Here is a 24,490-nt window from a genome sequence, read left to right as displayed (position 1 = left end):
CTGCCTTGTGCTTGAACAGGTGGTTCTTGGCATTAAGACTGTACTCCCGCATTCTGACAATGCCTGTGGATTTAATTGCCCATCCCTCATGTGTGCTCTGATTATTTTTAAAATGAGGCATCTGTCTCATTATGGCAACCACAAGATGAGAAGTGAGAATTATGTATAAGCATTGTGTGTTGGATGGACATTGGTGACAGAAATATTCATTGCCACTAAACTTATTTCCTTTACTTATAGTACCTCATGGGTAATGTATATCTCAGCAGCATTTTTTTCTTTGTATATGTACATTTGTCTCAGACATTCCATTATTGTGTCTTGGACTACAAGTCCCTGTTAGTGTGTTCAAGTGGCTCATTGTTTCAGTCCTTTGTCTTTCAGAATGCAGGTGATATTGTCTGTAGTTTCAGATTCCTTTTTTACTTATCGATGTTAATAGCCTTTTTAAACTGAAAAGTGTGTTTGTTGATCATTCAAGTATATTAGGCATAATTTAATCATACTAAAAATAAATGTCAACTTCACTTTTTCATTTAATTGTACTTGTCTTTCCCCACTCTCTTTGTCACTATTCGTTTTATTGTATAAAATTTATCGTGTTTATTATTTTTGTTTATCTACATTTATTTGACTATTATATATAGCAGTATCATGACCTGTGCCCATCCCTCAGGTGAGGTTTGTCAGTCCCTGGCAGGTGATAGCAGAGACACCAACACCACTAATATCACCAGCAGCACCCCCAATATTTTGGTCTCAGGTTGCCATAGTGAACTCCATACCTACTGGGCTACCTACACTATCTACTACAGGTATTCTTGCACTAGTTGCTGAGACTGTTGAACCTGCCAGTAGCAGTGCCAGTGGAGGTGACATCTTCATTACTTATTAACACCTATCAGACATTGTAGGGGAGATAATAAACAGGAAGTTAGATGCCAGAATTGGCTAGTTGGAGAAGCTCCTCTAGTAAGTCATTGAGGAGTGTCCTTTTCCAGCACTATCTCCACCATCTATGACAGGGCCCAAAGCTGAGGATACCCAGGATGGTGAGACATCTTCCACTGGATCACAGCTGGCAGGGATTGCAGTTTTGGATCCAATCCTATCTCCCATCCTGGTGCTCCCCTCCCCTCTTTTTTTCAGTGCCCTTACCTGTCGGTTATACAATCCTCCCCTGACCATTGTCTTCTCTCTCTGTTTATCTAATGTCTCCTTAACCACTGTTGTTACAATACCACTGATCTGTCTTTCCCTGCTACCTAATGTAACCTAACCCTTTTACCTTCCTCATAGTTCCCTTACTTACTTCTTCAACTTGCCTTCTCTTCATGTATAAAAAATATGTACCTGTACCACAGTAATACTTCTTCCACCTTGCAAACCTCCATCCTGCTCATTCCTTAATTGTTCACCTTATTTTCTACCTTCTGCTTACTTCTCTTCTTCACCACATTCCTATACACCCAATTGCACCCTTTAATCTGGTTAGGAAATAGATAAACATAGCTCACTCGTGCACATTTAAGGCTTCCAAATCATTCCTCCTCCTCACTGGTACTGTGAGTGGGGAATCTTCCAGAACACTGTCAAAGAGCAGGGATAACTAATATGCACTGGCCATGCCTGCCCAATAGAAATAGGTTAGGCTTCCATAATTCACACTCCCAGATGTTGTCTACAGTAACTGTCTTACATTATTTATATTGTCTATTCCACCACCAGCCACACAAATGAGCTGAGAGTCATTGCCCAGCAGTTCACATAGATGAACTCGGGTGTTACCAAAAACTTTGAAGCATATTTCCTTGCAAACCATTACATTGCCAGTTATGGCTTTAGAAAAAGAGTTTAAATCCTAAAGATGGTCTCCTAGGAGTCCTTGTTGTTGCTTTTATTTTTCATTCCGCAAGTGTGTGATGAACATTTCCTGAGTGCTTAGCATGAGGATTTTTTTCTGATGCTGAAGCTCGGGATGTAAATGAAATACATTTAATATTTCATGTGCTAAAGATTATGGATTCAAGTCACCTAGTGTTTGCATGTTTTGATTCTTTCATTCTGCAAGTGTCTGACAGTTACTGTCATTCCCTGAAGGCTTGTGTCTGTTCCTACAATGCAGAGCATACATAATGTTCTTTTGACTTTATAGGTGCTGAAAGTCATGGGTTCAAGTATACTAGAGGCTGTACATTTCTGATTTTTTCAGTCTGCAAGAGTGTGACACACACAGTTGCTGTGTTTCTCTGAAGGCTTGCTCTCATTGTTCCTGCGGCTCAACACATTCATGAATGATTGTCTTTTGACATTGTAAGTGATGATGATTGTAGTTGCATGCCTCCTAGGAGTTGCCTGTTTTGTCCCCTTATAAGTGTATGACACGCAATTACTGTGCATTTCCCAGAAGACATCTCTTTGACTGTTGCTTACTATATAAATGAAGTACCTTTGACATTACATGTCATAAAGTTTGTTGGTTAAACTTCCCTAGAGGGTGAATATAGGCACATCATTGCTGCAATGGGTGGTAGTTTCATGAATATTGCATTATGATACAGGTAAAATGCACAGACTCTTTCCTTTTCACTTATATGCAAGTTGTTATGTTATTTATCTTTGTTTATTTTACATTTATATACAGCAGCATGTAGACCAGTATGCCTATATATATTTTTTTCAAAAATACATTAAGGCTACCACTTAATTACTTTTTCTTTTTTTCTTGCAGTTACTGTGCATAGAATAGCTCACGTTGCATCACTGAAGAACATGCATGATGAATGATGCATGAGCACCATTGCTATTCAGACTTCTGTGTAGCAGCACCATGGTCCTACCTGCTTTTCTTGCAGTCTATACTCCAGCAGCAAGACATTTATTTAATGAGATTTTGGTTGTATACACTTGCCAATGATTCTTAATGAGCAATAGGGTTTGTTGTGAGCACACATTAAACACAGGAGGGCGGAAGTGAATGTGTCTGCACTGTTTATGAATCACAGGAAAATTCTTTATTCCATTCTAAATAATAAGATATAAATTAAAAGAAATCAACCTAACAATATCTGTACTTTGTCCACTATAGACTTAACATGTCAAAATATAGTAAATTTCTTTCCAAATGAATAGTGCCCAGATGAAACCTATCTTCCTATAAACTCAAAAACTACAGTTATTGTATATGCCTATTTTTTTTCCTGTTTTGGCCAATGTTTATAATTCAGTGAAGATCATTTTACTCTTATTTGAATAGAGTACATTTCATTTTTTACATTTAAAATTCAGAGAAAGGAGGAACATTAGCTTCCATTCTGCTTCTAGTCCTCATTTTCTGAATACAGATAAAATACATTAAAGCAGTGGTAGCTGATCTTTTTTAACACATATGGGAGTTGGGACAGTAAATAATACAAAGGGATTTGATATTTTAAAAATGTCAGTCACTTGAAAACATTGAATCATCTTCCACAATTGTGATAACATCTTATAATCATAAAATATATGTTGCCAATCAACATTAATTGTCTCATTATACCTGTCACCTCACGTAACGAATGTCAGTTTTATTAATAATTTTACAGTGTGTGTGTGTGTGTATGGGGGGGGGGGTAAAAAGAGCAATACAGAACTTGTCACACAAATATTTTCCAGAAAGGTGATAAGTTGTTTTTCTAACAGAACTTGCAATGGAAATGTTGGATTATTAATGTGAATTATATATTTCTAGTAACGTTCCTACATTACAAAGTTTTGGATCAATTAAAGGGGATGGATTAATTGACAGCTACTCAAAGTGTAGTGGCATGCCTCCAACATGAAGGTGTATTATTTGGTTTTCATTAAGCAGCTCTACACAACATGTAGCACCACCAAATGCAGACAAAAATGCTAGAATATGCTAATGAAACCATAAAGACCCAAAGTACATGCTAATTAATGAACCCAAAATGGCAGAGCTATTCAGAAAGCTATAAAACTTTTGTGTACACTCAGGGTAGTTTTCTGCCATGTACACCAAAACTCTTTGGTATAGAGGCACAATTATACTTAAAATAACATGTTAGGGTTTGCTTCTACAATTATAATGCTGTACATGCAACGGGCTTTAAATCAGCATGCTGCATTGCTACTGCCAGACCTCGGGCAAGAAGAAGCAGAAGAAAGGTGTTTAGACCTCATTTCACTTATTATGGACTGCATGCAGCAGAAACTGTTGATAAACACAGGGTAGACTGAGAAGCACCAGATGAAATATGCAACCTCTGATGCCCCTACCTCAGTCCACAGGGAAATTGTGGAGAACACATCCCAGTGGAAACATAGGTTCTCCCATGCACTCTGACAGCATTAAGATCATTGGTCACCTACCTGCCATATCATGTCTTGGACAAATTAGTCACCTCTACCTCTGTCTAGCAGAAATGCTTCTTTGTAACTTAAGGCCTGGACAATGTCATCATTTTCTGCATTACTATATGGTGGCTTACAGGGTACAAATGTCTTCTCGGGTGCCATATCCCAGTGAGAAGAAACAGAAAACAGACACAAAAAATAAATATATAATAAACAGATGGCATGGCTGTGAGCTCAGTTCTGTATGACTGTATCCATCCAACATACACATAAATAATTTCTATGTGTTAAGCGAGTACACATAAGTTTGTCCCCCCCACCCCCTAACACAAAGGAAGTATATTTAAACTGACTTATCAGCGCATATCTTATAACACTTGTGTAATGGAGATAACACAAGTTTAAAATTTGTAATACATTGATGCATTAAGAATGTGAATTGTAAATGCAGTATTAGAAGAGTAACACCAAACTGTGAAAGCAGCCATATCCCATTGCTGTGGAGTCATTCCAGTAGAAATATACAAACAGAATCATTTTTTTGTTTTCTTGTTAATGCAGATAAAAATGCCCAGACCTTCCTACATACTTAAAATACAACCATCTGCAATAAGTGTGCAAACATGACATAGAACATTACATAATACATTTATCATGTACCATTTGGTAGCATAATTTTAGAAATGCATACACGGCAATTGCAAAATGAAGAGATAAAAATACACACATTTAAATAATGGAAATTCTTGTCAGCAATCACTACACTTTACCTTTTAGTATTAAATTAAAATCATTAGGTAAGAAAGAGCAACATAGCTTGACAATACAGTGCCACATAAAATAGATAAATCTTTCAGAATCCTATTTTACTATTGGTATCAAGTTATGTGATTCAAAACACATTACCCGGTAAGATACAAGGGAATTAGCTACACAATTACCTTTATACATTGCAGAGTCAGTCCTGTGAGCACTGTAAGTGTACAAAAGAGGTATGAAATCAATATCATTGCTGAATACCAAAACCTGCACTAAGTGTAAGGAATGTAAACATGATATAAGGACCTACACAATTTCATCCAGACATGCTACCAGTGCAAGGATGATCATTGAGAAGTATATCCTGTTAATGGCTTGCAAGTGTCCATGATTACCCTCCCTGCAAGAACAATTAGAATTCAGAGTCTCCCTTCTTTGATATACACCTACTAAGGGTGTGTCAGGGAGAAGAGACTTAACAAGAAGTCTGCAAGTACATTGAGTGATTTAGGAGATTGATGGTCCTAACATTCAAATTCTGGCTTTAATGACCACAGTTACTGGCCCTTAGTGAAAATGTTATTCATATTAAAGTGGGTACTTTAAGTATTGTAAAAGATAACATATGGCAAAAACAGAGATCTAGTTGTTATTATGAAATCATGGATAATGAAAAGAGGCACTAGACAGAAAGAAAGGAATACTCCTGCAGTGTTTCCAGTTTTTGATTAATATCATGAGTACATGCCTATGCTATTTGCAATATCACAATTATCCAATCACTGACAAATGTGAAAGGACAACTTTCACAACTTCTTTCTGTTGCACGTTCAATGTGACTTGAAATAATGTCACATTATCAGTACATTTTGACTCTTTATTACCTTGCTAATATATATCTTTACCTGTGAAAACACTTGGAAATAGTGTGAAATTATTGCTTTCAATACCCTTGTTTGAGGGTTCAAATTCAAACAGGTCCCTGCTGCAAATAACACATTTGGTTAAACATTTGCATGCAAAGTATTTCATCTACAATAATATTCATGTTATTTTTTTTTTCTTGTATCGTTGGCGCACTACTTGGCAGCTTGAAAGTCCCTTTCATGACTTAAGAAAAAAAATGAAACATCTAGTTTAGGCTGCCATTGCAGTGCAAACCAGCCAAGCAGCATTGTATTTCTGTCATTACTCTGGATAGTACTCAGAATAGAGAATATACCTCACAGGTAGCTTTCTGTGTGACACAATGTTTAAATACAGTGGGCTTATAGATGATGGGTATCTTATGTATGGTTTGAATCCACTTACATGATAATTTTATGGAGGGTTGCCTGAATACATATTTAATCACATTTTGTAATACCACTGTATTGATTAAAAATCAAATGTCACTATTGCTAACAACACTATCTTTACTCTTCCACTTCCACTTTTTTTTTCATTAACTAGAGGTCTGAAAATGTGTTCCACAAAGTAAGTCTGATGTAAGAAGATATGAGAAGGAAGAATTATTCATTTGAATGTACTTCTTCTTTGATTATTGATACAAATACCTATGCATTACATTTCATTTACTTTCTGTATTTTTCTCTATCATACATCCTTCTGCTAATGTATTTTCCATTTGCTGTCTGTTTGGCAGCACTCATACCTGGTTCACTGTGTAATGGAAAAAGTGAAAAATTTAGTTTAGGCTATCTTATGTAGTGCAAATATGCTTGGCAGCATTTCATGAGGCAGCAATCTGGATAGCAATCATTGAAAAAAATTCAACTGTCAGGTAATTTTCTCTGTGGCACAATTTATAGCTAAAGTGAATCAGGAAAAATAAGGCACAAAAAGCATTGTTTAAATTGTGTTTACAGGATATGTTGCCATTAATCACATTACTTACTTTTCCATTTTTTTCATGTTAAGGTACTTTTGCTGTCTGATGGGCAGTATGCAAACACGGTTCAGTACTTAAAGAAAAAGTGAACATTTTAGTTTATGCTGCCTTAGGGAAGTGGAAACACACCTGGCAATGGTATACTTTCCTCAGCATTTTGGACAGTACTGAGAGGAGAAATTCCACTTGTCATAGAACTATCTCTATGGCACAAGGTGTAAATGCAGTGACTTAAGATAAACAATACAGCCTATTACAGATTGAATCTGGCTACAAGGTACTTTTTAAAAAGGGTATAAGAGGCCCATTTCTCAATTTTATTTTTGAATAGGACTGTAACACTAAAGAAAATTGATAATGACAAACCTGTTTCTTGCATGGACTATATCAGTAGCCTTGCATAATGAAACAATGCTATTTAGTATATATGATTAATGTTTTACAGATAAACACAACCTAATGTGTGTCCAGTTTCCTAGCCATGACAATGATCATATTTTATGTGAATAAATGCAAGTGAATTATTTATTTCTGTGTGCGTATTCCTTCATGAACACAATCAAACATTGGGCTAGCACTACATCATGGTAGCTTAGATGGGTGTGAGTTGTACATGGTAGACTACTCAGTTCATCATCACCCGCAAAACAAGAACCACCTCTGCCATGAGTTAGTCTGCTTTTAAATTGGTTAGAATTGGTGCTCCATAGAGTAGGGAGGGTAGAAGGTAGATTTTGGCTAGAGTAACTTTTGTGGGTGTGCTCAGAAAATGTTTGTTTCTGTATAGCATGTCACATTTTTGATGGGTTTTCTTTATATTGTTTTAGATATGGAGGTCAAAGTTAACATTATCTATTATGACTCCTAATAGTTTGGTATGGTGGGCATATTAAATTTTAGTACCATTTGCTGAAAAGATTTTGAAAGCTGCTTTGTTAGGGGCATGAGTTTGGGGGTAAAGAGTAGGAGTTTATTTTGGGGGGGTTGAGTAGATGTCGTGCTCTTGTAAGCAAGGTTTCAATTGAGAATATAGCTTGTTGCATGATTTCCTGGAGATGAATTACATTGAACAGCAGATCATGGTAGAGTCATCTGCATATTGTATCAATGTGCCTCCACAAGGAGATGAATGTAGGTTATTGATAAAAATACTGAAAAGTAGAGGGCCAATGATGGATCCTTGTGGGACTCCTGTGGAAGTGGGAAGGTATGCAGAGATGGATCTTTGCCATTTTACAGCCTAATGCCCTTTGAAAAGGTAGCTACAGAACCATTGAATAGATGGAAATGATAGACCCAGGGTGGAAAATTGATTGAGAAGTTTACTGTGAGATACTATATCATAGGTTTTTGATAGATCTAGAAAAATGCAGATACCAGTTTGTTAGAATTATGAGCTTTATTGGCAATGTCTGTAAATAATAGTAATTCAGTGAAGGTGCTATGGTCTGGTGAAATTCATGTTGCATATTGGTGATAGTGGAGAAATTGCTGATGTATACATCTTTCAAGGATTTTAGAGAGGAGAGACAGGATGGCTATGGGACAGAAATTTGTAATGTCAGTGGAATTACCTCCTTTATGTAGGGGGATAATAGTCATCATTTTCCACAAGTTAGGTACACAGGATTCTGTTACTGATATATTAATAAGAATGATGGTTGGGTATGCTATAACATCAGCAGCTAGATTTATGTATTTTAGGGAAGGTTGCTGGCTGAGGAGGAACACGATTTTAGTTTATGTGAAGGTTTATTATGAGAGGTATAGAAACTGGTTGAATGATAAAGTGGGTGGAGTTGTCTGTATGTGTATTGGAGAGGTTGCAGTTAGGTGAGTTTTGTGAAGGAATTGTCCTAGGAACTAATGTGAGGGAAGTTAGCTCTGTGGAAGAGGGTGTGTTAAGTGAGTTTGAGGTTACATTGGCTGTGCATACTATGAAGTATGTATTGAAATAGGTAGCTGTTTGAAGAGGGGAAATGTCTGGTTAAGGGCTGGGATCCTTCTTTTGTACCTGGGTTGATGAAAGAGGATATGGAGGACCAGAATTTTTTAGGGTTGTCTTTATGGCTATCTTGTAGGTGAGCATAATAAAAATGTTTAATCTTCTGTTAATTTGATTCATGACTTGGATTTATAGCTGTTGAATATTTGACATTTTTTGTCATTTTTGTTCTTTTGCCAGTTAATCCATGCTTTGTCTCTTTCTTTCATAAGGAGTTTGCATTGGTTGGTGAGCCATAGTGTATTGCTGTTTTTAATTCTTTTTGTAAGCTCTGAGGCTAAGGTGATAAGAATATTTAGAAATGCTGCACTGATGTATTCAACTGCATCATTTAACCTATTGCATCTGAGTGACACCTCTAGATGCATCTTCAGTTAACTCCTACTGAAGCTTCTAGGCATCAAATATTGAGTGTTCATATTTGCATCAATAATTCCCAACCCCTGCTATGTACAAGGTTTTAAAAGATTTCATTTAAAGCTTGCACAATGGCAAACTCAACTGCATTAATACTTGACCTCTTTCTAATGCAGGTAAATAGATATTAACTGTTGTTTTTATGGTATTCGTTTATACAGATATAATTTTCACATTTTTCTAAATATCTTAACAACCAGGTAACACAGACATAACTCCTTAGCCTCGTATGAAAGCTCACAGCTAGATGAATAAAATGCTGCTGAAATTATGTGTGCATCTTGAGTGGTTGATGAGATATTGTAGGTTGCTTATAAAATATTACAAATGTAATATTTACTGTGTTTACTGTGACTTATAAAATTTGGTTTAAAACCTAGAACCTGAAGAATACTACCACTATAAAAAATAGTTTTTGCTGAAGAGTTTGCCATTTGAACTTCTTTCAAAGTCCCTGTGGTTCTAGAGATATGGACATTTATTTGAAATGTGAGGACACAATTTGATTCTGTCAAAAGGCTTAGGTTCCGCTCATTGGAAGTCACAATGCAAACTTCCCAAGTTCCATTGGAGTGAATGAGTTAAGAGGAGTCTTTTAGGATGGACAAGTGTACTGCTTTCAGAGCATCAGTGAATGACTCCTTGGAGAAATTGAAGAGATTATGGGTAGTTTTGAGCTTATGCTCCTTTGTTAGTTGTGTAATACTCCTGGAGTATAAGCTGGCAGGTGGTCACTTAGTCTATCAAGGAGGGTTCAAGAGGAGGTAAAATTAGATGGGGTGGTAATAAGGATCCAGCCCAGGATAGATTGTTGCAAGTTAGTTTTGCCATACCTTGGGGTTTATTAATAAGTTGAGTGAATCCAAAGAGGTCCATGCTATTGATTGCTGAATTTGCAGATAAGGACTGCCAGTCAATCTTTATGTCACCCAGGAGGATAATTTCATTTGTGATTGCATCTGCTAACCAGGATAGTATGTTTTCATGTATTGGAATGTTCTGTCCTGGGGGATATATAGAGCAGGAAAGCATATGTTCTTGGCTCTATTAAGTTTTAGGAATGAGATTATGATTTCCTGCTTTTCCAAAAATCAGGATTGTGCCTGCATATGGAGTTACTGTGAGAATATTTGAGAGCATTATAGCTATTCCATCTGATTTTTATGTGGGTGATCAAGCTTAATGATATTATAACTGGGGGTAATATTTCAGCCTGAAGGCTTTAGCCATGTCTCTGTTGTAGCTAGAATGTCTGGGTTATATTGGGGACATCCAGGCATGAACATCTATGATTTTGTTGCATATGCTTCTAATGCTTATAGTGACTATTTTTAAACTTTTAGGATATATTCTTTGGTTTGGGTTTGATTCAAACCTGGCTTAGGGTAGATGTCCCCACACTGATGTATGTTGGAGAAAGATATTTTGTTTATTATGGCATTCTTAGCAGAGATTGGTAGAAGTATTACCTTGACAATGAAGCTCAACGTTTTTGGTATTTTAAGGTAATAACAGTGGAATGTAGTTATGAGAAATAAGCTTGAAGAGAATTTTGAGTAGCTAGTGGGAAGATGCTTGATAGATTATGATGAAGTAATGGTTAAGGTTTGCTTATTTATTATTACTACTAGTGGGAATGTTTGGAATGAGAAGAGGATGAGCAAGGTGACACAGAAGGGAAATAGCATGGTTAATTTTGTAAAAAAAAACTTGCAATATGGTGAGGTGAGATAATGAGCAGTAATTGTGTGGAGAATAGGTAGATTTTTATGGTGAGGGAGAAGAGTGAGATTTGAGAAGGAATTTAGAACAGAAGTAGGTGGAGATGGTATAACAAGCACAGTTTGTGATTGGATAGTGTAGTTAGGTACAAGATAGGAGGATGAGTAGAGGAGACAGAGTAAGTGAGGTATAAGTGTAGATGTAATGGGGATGAGTGGGAATTGAGGGTAGGGTTGGGGAACGGAGTGAAGCCCAAGTGTAGTGAGGGATGAACAAAGAGGGATGGCCCATTGTGGAATAAGTACAAAGAAAACAATATGCAAAATTGCAGCAAGACAGGAGGTAAGACAAGTTCTGACAATTTTAAAGACAGTAACACACGCTGCTAGATTGCTGTTAATGTATATCTAAGTTCACTATTACAGTGCCTTTGCCTCGAAATGAGGCTATAGAAGCTGAACAACTGAGTTGAGGTGAGGGCCAATCAGGTACTTCAATGGAATGCAGTTACCCCCCCCCCCCCCCACACACACACACACACACACACACACAGATGGTTTACCAACAAAACAATAAGTTTGGTATAATGTTAATGGATGCAAAGAGAAGGTCTTTCAATTTTAAATACTTGAAGTCAGCCACAGCATTTAATTTTATTTTATGGGCTTTTATTGCCTTCATAGGGAAATTTTACACTGCTAGTGTAAAATATGCTAAAGTGTTAATTTAGTTTCACCTTCAGCAATATAATGCCTGTGAGTGTGGGTGGAAGTGGGGGGGGGGTCCTCCAGTAGATTCAATACTACAGTACAGAACACACAGATACATAATGAGGGAAAATGATTAAGTTTAGTTTGATTCTTGGAAACTGCCTTACATAGATTTTAACTGAAGGCATTGTTTATTTTGTACTTTTGCAACTGGAGGTTAAATTCAACTGTAGACATTCCTTTGGTAGTGAAATTATGCTAACTTTTGCACCAGCAATTGTTAGACATACCATGTGTACTACATACACAGCACAAAAGATTTTAACTGGAGGTACTGTTTCTTTTCTACTTTTGCAACTGTAGGTGAAATTCAGCTGTCGAAGTTCTTTCAGTAGTGAGATTATGTTAACTTTTGCAGAAGTAATTGTTAGACATACTATGTGCTCAGTACAATAGATTTTAACTGAAGGTATTGCTTCTTTTGTGCTTTTGCAACTGGAGGTGAAATTCAGCTGTAAAAGTTCCTTTGGCAGTGAGATTATGTCACTGTACTCAGGCTTCACTGTGCTCCCCTACCCTGCCCCCGATTACCACCTCCCAAATACATCTATACTTATACCTCACTTACTCTGCCTCCTATACTCATCCTCCTATCCTGTACCTAACTGCAGCAATTGTCAGGCATACTATGTGTACTATATACTCACTACAAAAGATTTTAACTGAAGGTACTGCTTCTTTTTACTTTTGCAGCTCTAGGTGAAATTTATATGTAGAAGTTCCTTTAGAAGTAAGATTATGTTAACTTTTTCAGCAGCATTTCGCAAACATACTATGTGCTCAGTACAATAGATTTTAACTGAAGGTATTACTTTGTATTTTTGCAAATGGAGGTGAAATTCAGCTGTAGAAGTTCCTTTGGCAGTGAGATTGTGCTAACTTTTGCAGCAGCAATTGTTAGGCATACTATGTGCTTGGTACATGTAGAGTGAAGCAGCTGGATGGAGAGGATTTTACTTGGGTCATGGGGCAGAGAACATATCTACTAAGGATATGTCTACTATATCTACTAAGGATGTGTCAGGAAGAAGAGACTTAAAAATGTCTACAAGTAAACTGACTGATTTAGAAGATCAACATTCCTAACATTCAAATGATGACTTTAATTACCACAGTTACTGGTCATTTGTAAGAAATGTTGTTCATAGTAAAGGGTGTTTTTTAAGCATAGTTAAAGATAACATATAGCAATAAAACAGAGACAGAGTTGCTATTATGAAAGCATACAAAATAAAAGGATGGAACAGGCAGAAAGAAAGAGATACATGTGCTGTGTTTGCAGTCTTTATTTTATACTGTACGAGTACATGACTATGCTAATTGTTTGCAATATCACAATCATCCAGGCATTCACTATTAAATGTGGGCAACTTTTATAACTTGTTTGCATTGCACTTTCAATGTGACTTGATACAGTGTTACATTACCTTTATATCTAAAATCTTTATCACATTGCTAATATATGTTCATAGGTTCATAGGTTCATAGGTTCATACTAGGCTATCTGCCCTAGGGCATTTATAAGCCTAGCCAGAGTATGTTTGGCTTTCGCCACCCATTTTAAATTAATTTTGCTATGCCCTTTTTCGAGGTTAGTATACTGTGCCTCTGTCTAACAGTGACACAGAAGTGATACCCGGGGTAAACCTATGATCTCCCATCCACTCATCAAGACTCCTCTTGAAGAGAATCAATGAGGGACTCTGCCTTACCTGGACTGGGATTTTATTCCATAGTGAAGGGAGCCTCTGGGTTATGAATCTGTCCCTCCAGCATGTCCTATTTATTTCAGTGCTGAGGTTCAAGTCTCTCGAGCGTGTAGCTCGATGGGATTTGGATTTTTTGAGGTGCAGCATGTCCCTTAATTCTGGGTTGGACATGGCCTTATACGTCAGGCACAGGTCACCTCTGAGCAGGCGGTATGCCACTGAGTAGAGCTGGAGTTTCTTTAACCGGGCAGCATATGGCATCTGTTTGAGCCCTTTGATCCTCTTGGTGAGGTACTTTTGGGGTCTTTCCAGTTGCTGCAGGTGTTTGGTAAGGTACATCCCAAAAGGGGCATTGTACTCGATTATGGGCCTGATGAGGGATGAGTAAAGAGGCACGATGACCTCCCCTAATCTAGATGTGAATCCCTTCATGATTAGGTGGGCTATATAAAATGTTTTTCTAACCACTTTGGCCACGTGGTTGTCAAATGAGAGATTGCTATCAACTTGGGTACCCAGGTCCCTAATTACTTCTTCTGTACTTAATGGATTACCACCTATGTGGTAATTTGTGGGCACTTTGTTTTTGCCAAAGGGGATGACTATACACTTTTTGGCATTTAGCTTGAGGCCATGGCTCTGGCACCAGTTGTCTGTTTCTATGAGGCCATTTTGGAGGATACTTGTGTCGGCTGGAGAGTCGATTATGGTGCCCAGTTTGCAGTCATCTGCGAACTTGGTCAGCCACAGTCCTTCCGTGTTGGCCTGTACCTCCGAGAAATATATACCAAACAAGAGAGGTCCCAGGACTGAGCCTTGTGGGACGCCACTTGTAACTGGTTTGGAGTCTGACATAGCTCCAGCAATTCTAACCATGTGGGTTCTGTCCTTGAGCCAGTTTGCAACCCATCTAGTGACATAGGGGTTTATATTTAAGCTGGTGAGCTTATCTCTAATGCCCGAGTGGGGTATTGTATCAAAGGCTTTTGCGAGGTCCAGATAGGCTGTGTGGACCACCTTCCCTTCGTCAATGGCCTTGGTGACTGTTTCAAAGAAGTCAACCAGGTTTAAGAGGCAGGATCTGCCCTTAACAAAGCCGAACTGGGTAGGATCCAGTGTCTGTAGGTCCCCAATATCTTTATTTATGAGGTCCATGATGATCCTTTCCATAGCTTTGCAGACCAAACTAGTCAGGCTTATGGGGCGATAGTTTCCAGGGTCCGTTGAGGCACCACCTTTGTGGAGAGGGACCACTGTTGCTGTACGCCACTCTTTGGGTACATATCCTGTAGTAAAGCTGAGATTGAACAGTAGTTTTATGTTTGGGTTTAGCTCTTCTTGGAGTTCATGTAGGACGCAGCCTGGGACACCGTCTGGTCCCATTGATGCTGTGTTTTTTGCTTTGGAGAGGGCGGCTCCCACCTGAGCATCTGAGATGTCAGGGGGGCAGCACTCTGCTGGGATAGATATTTGCCCTTTTGGTGGGGAGGAGGGGGAGAAGTTTGCACTGAACCTGTCAGCTAGGATGTTGGCAATGTCTGTGGGGTCGGTGTATTTTTTGTCATTTTGGACTAATTCTGAGCATATCTGGGAATTCCCACCCAGGTTCCTAACATAACTAAAGAAAGCCTTGTGATTATCCTTAGTGTCCTGTGCAATTTTTCTCTCAAAGCTGGCCTTTGACGATTTTATGAGTGCCCTTAGTTTTTTGCTAATACTGATCAGAGATGCCTTCCCTTTTTGGGATTTTGTTCTATCATGTAGTAGCTTCCTCCTTCTATTGTATAATTTGTTTATGGCTGGGGTCCACCAGACAGGTTGTCTGCCTTTGGAGGATTGGGTCTTGGTTTTATTTGGGATTGAATGATCCATGCATTCCTGAAGGTGTTCATAGAATGCATTTATAAAGGATTCTGCGGCCTGGGCCGTATTTTCCCTGGCCCGGGGCTTTGAAGGATTCCACCTCGGTTTTGAGGAGTGTGAAATTTGCTTTAGAGAAGTTTTTCACTGTGGTTTTCTGGGCAGGGGGTGGGGTCAGGATGTGAATATCCAGTGAGATCAGTTTATGGTCTGATCTTACCAGTGAGGGATACACTTCTGGTCTGGAGCATAGAGTCCCCATGTTGGTGATGATCAGGTCCAGTATGTTTTCCCCTCTTGTGGGAGTGGTAACAAGTTGTTCCATAGCATTTGAGTTTATGAATTCTAGGAACCTTTGGGCAAGGGTGTTGGAGCTAGAGTAATGCTCCCAATCTATGTTTGGGTAGTTGACGTCACCCAATATAATGGTGTTCGGAGAGACCTTCATATTTTCCAGTGTTCTCAGGAAGGCCGAGTGGGGTTCCTGGGTTTGGGAGGGTGGTCTGTAGCAGGCTATAAACTGGAAGGCAGTTTTACCCACTGTTAGTTGCACATGGATAGTCTCTGATGCTTCGTGCTTTGCCACCAACCTGGAGGTGTGGGTATCTTTGATGAATATCGATACTCCCCCTCCTTTTGTGGTTCGGTCCAAGTTTTGGGGCCAAAAAGCATGGTATGAGGTATAACCTGGTAGTGCTGGGGTGCTCTCGGGAGTCCTGAACCAGGTTTCTGTTACTGCACAGATAGCGATGTTCTCCATGCTAAGGAGAGTTTCGAGTGCGTGCATCTTGAGGTTTAGATTTCTGGCGTTGAGTAGCATTACTCTTAGTTTCTTATCCCTTGTGATACCTATGGAGGTGGGTTTGTCTTTTGAGCCTTGCCTAAAAAAGGCACTATGGGGGTAGCAAGAGCATTTGCCAATATTCGAAAGCCCAGGGGTGACAGGTGCAAGCCGTCCCTAGCAAAGCATCGTGGCTTGTCGTGCATATCATCCCAAGCTGACAGGCATTGGATCCCCTTTGAATGACACCAATACTTAAGCCAATTGTTGAAATTGATCATCTTGTCTTCATATTGTGGCATCATTCTTGGTGAGGGTAAGATGCTACTCAAGGTCAGCGTCATACCAGCCTGGGCTACATGCTCAGAGAGCTCCTCTATGTCTCTTTTCATGTAGTCCAGGGAGGTACATCTCAGGTCATTCACACCAGCATGGACAATGACTGAGTCATATTTGTACTTGCCTTGGAGTGACCTGAGTGCTTGTGTTATGTGGCGGATCCTAGCACCAGACAGGCTGCTCACCGTGACCTTCTCCTTGTTCAGCCTGGTGAGCGGGACGTCAGTGTGCCTGACGATAGAGTCACCTATTACAAGTGTATCAGGTGTGCTGTTTAGCCTTAAGGGCTGTGACTGTTCGGCACACTGGCTTTGTGAGATATGTGTTGCACGTGTTTTGTTTTGGGGTAGCGGTTGCTTGGGTGTCTGCTTTGGAGGTCTCTGCTGCTTAGGCAGATCTTTATTTAGAGCATCTGAGTATGTTTTTGTGTGATTATGTGTTTGGTTTGCTGTCGTGGTAGGTCTATGTGAGACTGGAATTGTAGTGAGTGTGGTTTCCTTCTCCTCCTGACTGGTTATGCCAGTACTGAGTTGAGAGAGCTTAGCCTCCAGTTTGGCTATATGGTTGCATGTCTCACATGTGTTGGAATTTGTTGGGAGGAGGAGAGGGTTGTCTTTGTACATGAGGCAGTTGTAACATTGCCTCAAGATTCCCATATTCACCAGCTGGACCAGAGAGGAGATTGACAACTGACCTTTGGACATGCTAGAATAATATTGGGAATTCCTTTATAATTGAAAACAAGGGCCAATGGGGAGCGAGGGTGTAGTGCTTTTAATTTTTAGTGCTGACTTATAATTGCTTTAGTGAGCAAGTGCCAGGTAACAAGTGCAATGTGTTACAGATAACTTAAATGCAAAAATGACAAACAGTAACTTTCTTTCAAGCAAAGCATGGAAATAAGTACAGTAAGCAATGCAGATATCACTAGGGATCCACAGAAGCGCTGAGAAGCCACATTTTAGGTGGAATTAGCGTTCCAGGGAAATAACAAGCATACAAACAAAGCTAGATTCAGCAGGCCTGGATCTAGTCTATGCTACAGCAAACAAGGTGTACCAATTTCAGTAAGATACAGTTCAAATATTCAGGCACTATAAACCTTTAACCAGAAATTCCCAGCTCAGAAGGGCAGAGTACAGCCTCTCCTCCCACAAGAGTGCAGACCATGAACCTTCCTAGTGTAAAATAACTGGCCTGAAGCCCAAGTGCTTAAACCAGAGCTAATACACTTTAAGAATAACAGACACTGAGCTCTCAATCAGCAGTTCCCAACTTAGAAGGATGAAAGCTACCTGTCCTGCCACCACAGTGCATGCCACAAACCTTCCTAATGTAGAACAACTGGTCTGAAGTCCAAGTGCTTAATCCAAAAGACTTAGAATGATAGCTGCACTTTAACCAAGTTACTACCAAGCAGTAATAAATACAACTGAATACTTTAAATAATGCCTGGATTAGTGCTCAAGTTATACAAACAAAGCTAGATTCAGCAGGCCTGGATCTAGTCTATGCTACAGCAAACAAGGTGTACCAATTTCAGTAAGAAGAAATTCAGATATGCATGCACTATAAGCCTTCAACCAGAAATTCCCAGCTCAGAAGGGCAGAGTCCAGCCTCTCCTCCCGCAAGAGTGCAGACCACGAACCCTCTTAATGTAAAATAACTGGCCTGAAAGCCCAAGTGCTTAAACCAGAATTAATATACTTTTAGAATAAGCAAAATAAAGTAGGAAGAAACACAAGTACAGTAAAAGCAGAAGAATTTTTTTTTTTTTTTTTTTTTTTTTTTTTTTTAGAAAAGTAGCAAAAGCAGTAGTAAATACAATTCTCATGCAGTGCAAGCTGGCACACTTGAATATGTAGCAATATTAGTCCACACACAGTTTGAAAAAATGTAATTAAATTAAAAAGGACTAAAAGCAAGTGCAGAAAGGGTTTATTAGGTAGAATGCGGTAAAGAGATGACCTGGGGGAGTGTCTTAGATCAAATCTACAGTGGGGCGGGCTCTGCAAAAGCCACCAAATTTAAACTACAACCAAGAATAGGGAGAGGGGGTGGGGAAACAGTTTCAACACAGATGTAAGGAATGTGCAAATTATAAAAAATATATATACTGTTTTCTATATATTTGCAGAGCAGTAAGACACAGATATCAAGCAGACAATTTAGCTCTATAATACAGAATAACACAGAAAATATACTCAGCTCTATATACTTGAAGATAGTTCAGTAAGGGTGTCTCTCAAACTAAGGTTCCAGTTTGAATACAGGTTGTTAATTAAAAGGAGACACAGCACTAGCTAAATTATATCAGCTGAAAGACAAGGCAGGAAATGAGGGGGGTGGGGAAACAGTTTCAACACAGATGTAAGGAATGTGCAAATTATAAAAAAATATATATACTGTTTTCTATATATTTGCAGAGCGGTAAGACACAGATATCAAGCAGACAATTTAGCTCTATAATACAGAATAACACAGAAAATATACTCAGCTCTATATACTTGAAGATAGTTCTGTAAGGCTGTCTCTCAAGCTAAGGTTCCAGTTTGTCTTTGTCTGTGGCACCTCTGGGAAACACTGTGATATGATTGCTTTCATTACCCTTGTTTGAGGGTTCAAATCCATACAGGTCCCTGTTGCAGTATAAGGAATTTGATCAGACATGTAACGTATTTGATCTACAATAATTTTCTATTATTTTACTTCTTTTTCTTGTATCAGTTGTGCGCCACTTGGCAGACATAAAATCCCTTTCAGGGCTTAAGGAAAAAAGTGAAACATTTAGTTTAGGCTGCCATATGTAGTGTAAACCAGACAGGAGATATTGTGTGGCCATCAACACTCTACATAGTACTCAGGGAGGAAAATGCAACTGATAGGTAACTTCTTCTTTGAAGTAAGGTGTTAAGTGCACTGAGCTTATAGATAAAATATATCTGATACATGCTTTAAATCCCCTTAATTTATACTTTTACAGAGGGCTGTGTGAATACATATGTAATCACATTTTGTGATACTAATTGTTAAAAAATCAATTGTTGTCACTATTGCTAAGAACATGTGATCATTAATGTGCTCACGTTCACATGATTTGCCATTAACTATGAGTCTGATAATGCGTTCCACAAAGTACATGTCTGATGTTGCAAGAAGAGGCAAAAAAAAAGAATTTTTCACTTGAATGCACTTCTAGCTCTCGTCATTGCATTTCCTTTACTTTATGCAATTTCTCTGTAATATATTCCTCTTCTAATGTTTTTTTCCCATTTGCTTTCCACTTGACAGCCAACAAACAGGGTCCACTACATAAGGAAACAAGTGAATCCATACAGGTCCCTGTTGCAATAAAATAAATTTGGTCAAATATGTACATGTAAAGTTTTGTTATTTTTTTCTTGTGTCATTTGCTCTCAACTTGCCAGAGCAAAAATCACTTTCATTGTTTAAGGAAAAAAAAAGAAACATTTAGCTTAGGCTGCCATACATAGCACAAACCAGACAGGTTGCTCTGCATGGCTGTCAGGACTCTAGATAGTACTCAGGAAAGAAAATACACATAATAGGTAATTTTATCTTTGTCACAAGGTGTAAGTACAGTGAACTTATAGATAAAGGTATCTGATGCACGGTTCAAATCCCTTAATTAATACTTTTACAGAGGGTTGTCTGAACATATATTTAATCACATTTCTGATACAATTGTCTTGTTCATTAAAAAGTAACTATCACTATTTGTAAAAACATGTGATCATTAATCTGTTCAGTTTCACATTATTTGTCACTAACTATGAGTCTGATAATGTGTTCCACAAAGTACATCTGATGTTGCAAGCAAAGGTGAAAGGAAGATTTTTTTCACTTGAATGCACTTCTCTCCCTTGTCATTGCTACATATATGCATGCATTGCACTTAATATACAGTCTGTAGTTTCTTTATCATATATTCCTCTTCTAATGCCTTTTCCATTTGCTCTCCCTTTACACCCTGCAAACAGGGTTCACTGCATAAGGAAAGAAATGAAAAATTAAGTTTAGGATGCCTTAAGTAAAACAAATATGCCAAAAGTCATTTTGCAGACTTCTCAACAGAGAGAGTACTTACTTCATGTCAAATTCTGTGGTAAAAGGTGCAATTGAAGTGAATCAAGATAAATAAGGTGCATGAAGCTTTGTTCAAATCCTCTTTATAGATCACTTTGCATTTATTCATAATACTTATCCATTTTTCTTTTAATTTTAAGATGCATTTGCTCTCCACTTGGCAGCATGCAAACAAGTTTAACTACCTAAGAAAAAAGTGAGAAATTAGTTTAGCATACCTTAGGAAGCTGAAACATGCCTCATGTCATTTCACAGCTCCCCACAACAGGGAAAGTACTTACAGATGTCAAATTCTGTGGTACACAGTGTAATTAAAGTGAATCAAGATAAATAAGGTGTGCAAAACATTGTTCCATTCCTGTTTAGATATAACTTTTTCACTTATTCACAATATGCACTTATCCATCTCATTTTCATGTTAAGATACATTTGCTATCCACTTGCAGTATGCAGAGTCCACTACCTGGGGAAAAAAAGTGAAAAATTTAGTTTAGACTGGCTTAGGTAGCTTAAACACACCTGGCAACATTATGTTTTATTCAGCACTCTGGACAGTACAGAGTGGACAAATTCTGCCTGCAGTACAGCTATGTCTGTGGCACAAGATGTAAGGGCAGTGACTTTAGATGAATAATGCACCCTATTAAAGGTTTAAATCCAGCTACAAGATACTTTTCAAAAAATGGTGTAAGAAGCCCATTTCTCACAACTTTTTAAAATGGACTATAACACCACAGAAAATGCATAATATTAAACCTGTTTCTTGCAAGAAATGTATGAGTAAGCCATGCATAATGAAACTGTGCTATTTAGCATATATGATTAACATGTTACAGGTAAACACAAACTAATGTGTGTCTGGTTTTCTAGATGTGACAGTGTATATATTTCATTTAAAATTCACTTGCATATATATGTGATGGGCACAATACATCTGTTGTAATTATCATCATAATTCTTCGCACATTTTAACTATTTATTTAGGACCCTTATGTCTTATGAAGTATGTATATAACATGAACTGACCTGTTTTAATCATCACATTCAGCTGCATCCATCAGAACCGCATTTACTTGCAGAAATAATGACTTTTACCTAAGAATGCATTCCAACAAATAATTGCAACCACATACATATAGGCCTGTCTGAATTGTATCTCCATTCATTCATAAATTACTATATGCCAAATTTCCATGCTGGAAAGGTAGTGTTACTATGGCAATGTCAGTTAATATATTAAGTTGCAATTTTTGCATTTTTTTATCCCATGAATTCAACTCCCAGCTGTTAACAATAATTTTTTCACATTCGGTAAACCTTAACAAGACGCTGTGGCAGAATTCAGCATCTTTCACCAAATAAAATGCAGTGGTTAAAAGCCATGCCATTAAGCAGTCAATTATGGAACAGTCGAACATGTGATAATGGGTGGAGCATCACATAAGATACAGCTCAATGGCATCTTTCAGACCTTTACTGCTATGTGTTGTGGTGTGTGTGAGTAGTGCCAATGTGTCTACGAAGGAGTCCATCTGCCTTCAATTGCTCGAATGCAGTTGGCAAAGCCATGTGTCTTTGTGCAATACGAGTAACATGCAAGATCTGAATTAGATGACAATTCAGACATATTTCGTTAGCTTGACTTTTGCAGACATGGCTAGCAAGGTAGAGAATAGTGATAAATTTAGAGCACAAAGATCAGTTATTGAAGTGTCCGGAATATGTATGCCCTTCCTCATGAAGCATTACAGCCTTAGGCTGCTGCATGTGGATTAAAATGGGTCTAAGTATAAGGCAGAGGCTTGCAATACCCTAGCTAAGGCTGTCTCCACTGTAACTGGCATTCCACTCAGTGGGAAACAATGTTGTCACCATTATAATGACCTTAAAAAGAACAAGTAGGACATCTTAAGCTGATGGGAGGCTGAATTTAGGACAGGAAACATGCTCCTAGTTGTGTAAGTAAGTACACTGACTCATAATCTATCTATGACATGGCAGAAATTATCTAGCCAATGCAGTTACTCATTATGCTGTCATATATCGATCTTTACTTTTTGTGCTGTATAGTGAAGAGGAGAAAGCTGCAAAGTGTGAGATGCACCAGGAGAGATTATTTCAGTTCAGAGAGGCACAAGGGAAGTATGATTCATATACAAATTCAAACCATAATGTTATTTTCATCAAACAATTATTAGCGTCTTGTGCAGGCATACCTCATCATTCATTTCAAACATACATGCCTTCCCCAATAACTCTTGCTGCTTGCATTAGGGGACTAGAATACCAGGTTTACTGTGTGTGGGGTAAGTACCCCAAAGCAGCAGTTTTTTTTAATTGATAATTATTTATAAGATCTTAACAGCAGTTTGTCAGGAAGAATTACATTGTGGTATCTGTAATGATTAATTTAGAATGCATAATTCCAGATCATTATAGTGAAATAAAGGCAACATTTTTTTATATGAGAACAATGACATTTGTTTATTTAATCATATATGGATGTTGCAAATGTGTGCAATAATAAATTATCTTAATTGTTTGTGTATTGCCAAACCAAGTTTTCTTAAAATATACAACACTATAAAATGCCATTTATATAATTTTCACTTTTCTTATCCTCCCACCTATTCTTTCTATTTTTTTTTCTTGTGGGGGTTATAATTTATTAACAATCTGCTGTATGAATACCTTGCTGCTGAAAATTAATCATCAACAACACAAAGAGATACAACAACCACCGCAGCTATGCTTGCCATACCTCTGCAGATGGCAGAACAGACACCCAGAACTTCAGGGTCACAACCTACTCTATTACTCCTGCCCTACCTGTTCCACCTGTGTCAGGTATATCTTCCTCAGCTGGAGCAAACGCAACATACATGGCCATAAATGCCCATGGAAAAGCCTTTACTTTATCTCCTCAACATTTGTGTGCTGTTTGGTATAGGACAACAATGCAGAGTGACAGTGAGTACTACTTAATGTCTTATTACAAAAGTTGAAGATTTTAATTTAATCTGCAGTGGTCCATTTACTGTTGCACATCATCATCCTCATCATCTTCTTTCAGCTGTTCCTGTTAGGGGTCACCACAGCGGATCATCTGTTTCCGTTTCTTCCTGTCCTATGCATCTTGCTCTGTCACACCAACCACCTGCATGTCCTCTCTCACCACATCCATAAACCTTATCTTAGGCCTTCCTCTTTTCCTGTTACCTGGTAGCTTCATCCTTGGCATCTTTTTCCCAATATACTCAGCATCCCTCCTCAGCACATGTCCAAACCAACGTAATCGTGCCTCTCTGGCTTTGTCTTCAAACCTTGCACAAATATGCTTAAATCTACTACACTATGGGACTACAAAGTAAAGCCATGCTAAAGGCAATACTGTGATACAGTTAATTTAACAATTCTTAGGCTACTGGATGTATTAAATTAGGACTTCCTATGTGGCATCTTGACATACTTACCCTGTTTGCAGTCTGATGTTTTGGCATAGTATCATGGGTTCAATTAAAGCTAGATGTCAATTTATTACTTCATAATATATCATATTCCTATCATATATTTATTTGTAAATGTCTGCATTTCTCTCCATATAAAGACTTCCTTAACATAACATTGGAATAGTGCAGCAAGACATCATTTTCAAAAACATTGTGGCCCCAATTGGGAGACTTAGTAAGCCAACCTTATCCTGGATAGGTGTTCATGTTTATTGTACAATCCCAGCCCTTATTTGTACCTGTAGCAATCAGTTTATTGTAAAG

The sequence above is a fragment of the Protopterus annectens genome, chromosome 1.part2 (assembly GCF_019279795.1).
Source record: "Protopterus annectens isolate FY-2018-M chromosome 1.part2, PAN1.0, whole genome shotgun sequence".
NCBI lineage: Eukaryota > Metazoa > Chordata > Ceratodontiformes > Protopteridae > Protopterus > Protopterus annectens.
Note: the sequence above shows the minus strand (reverse complement) of the source record.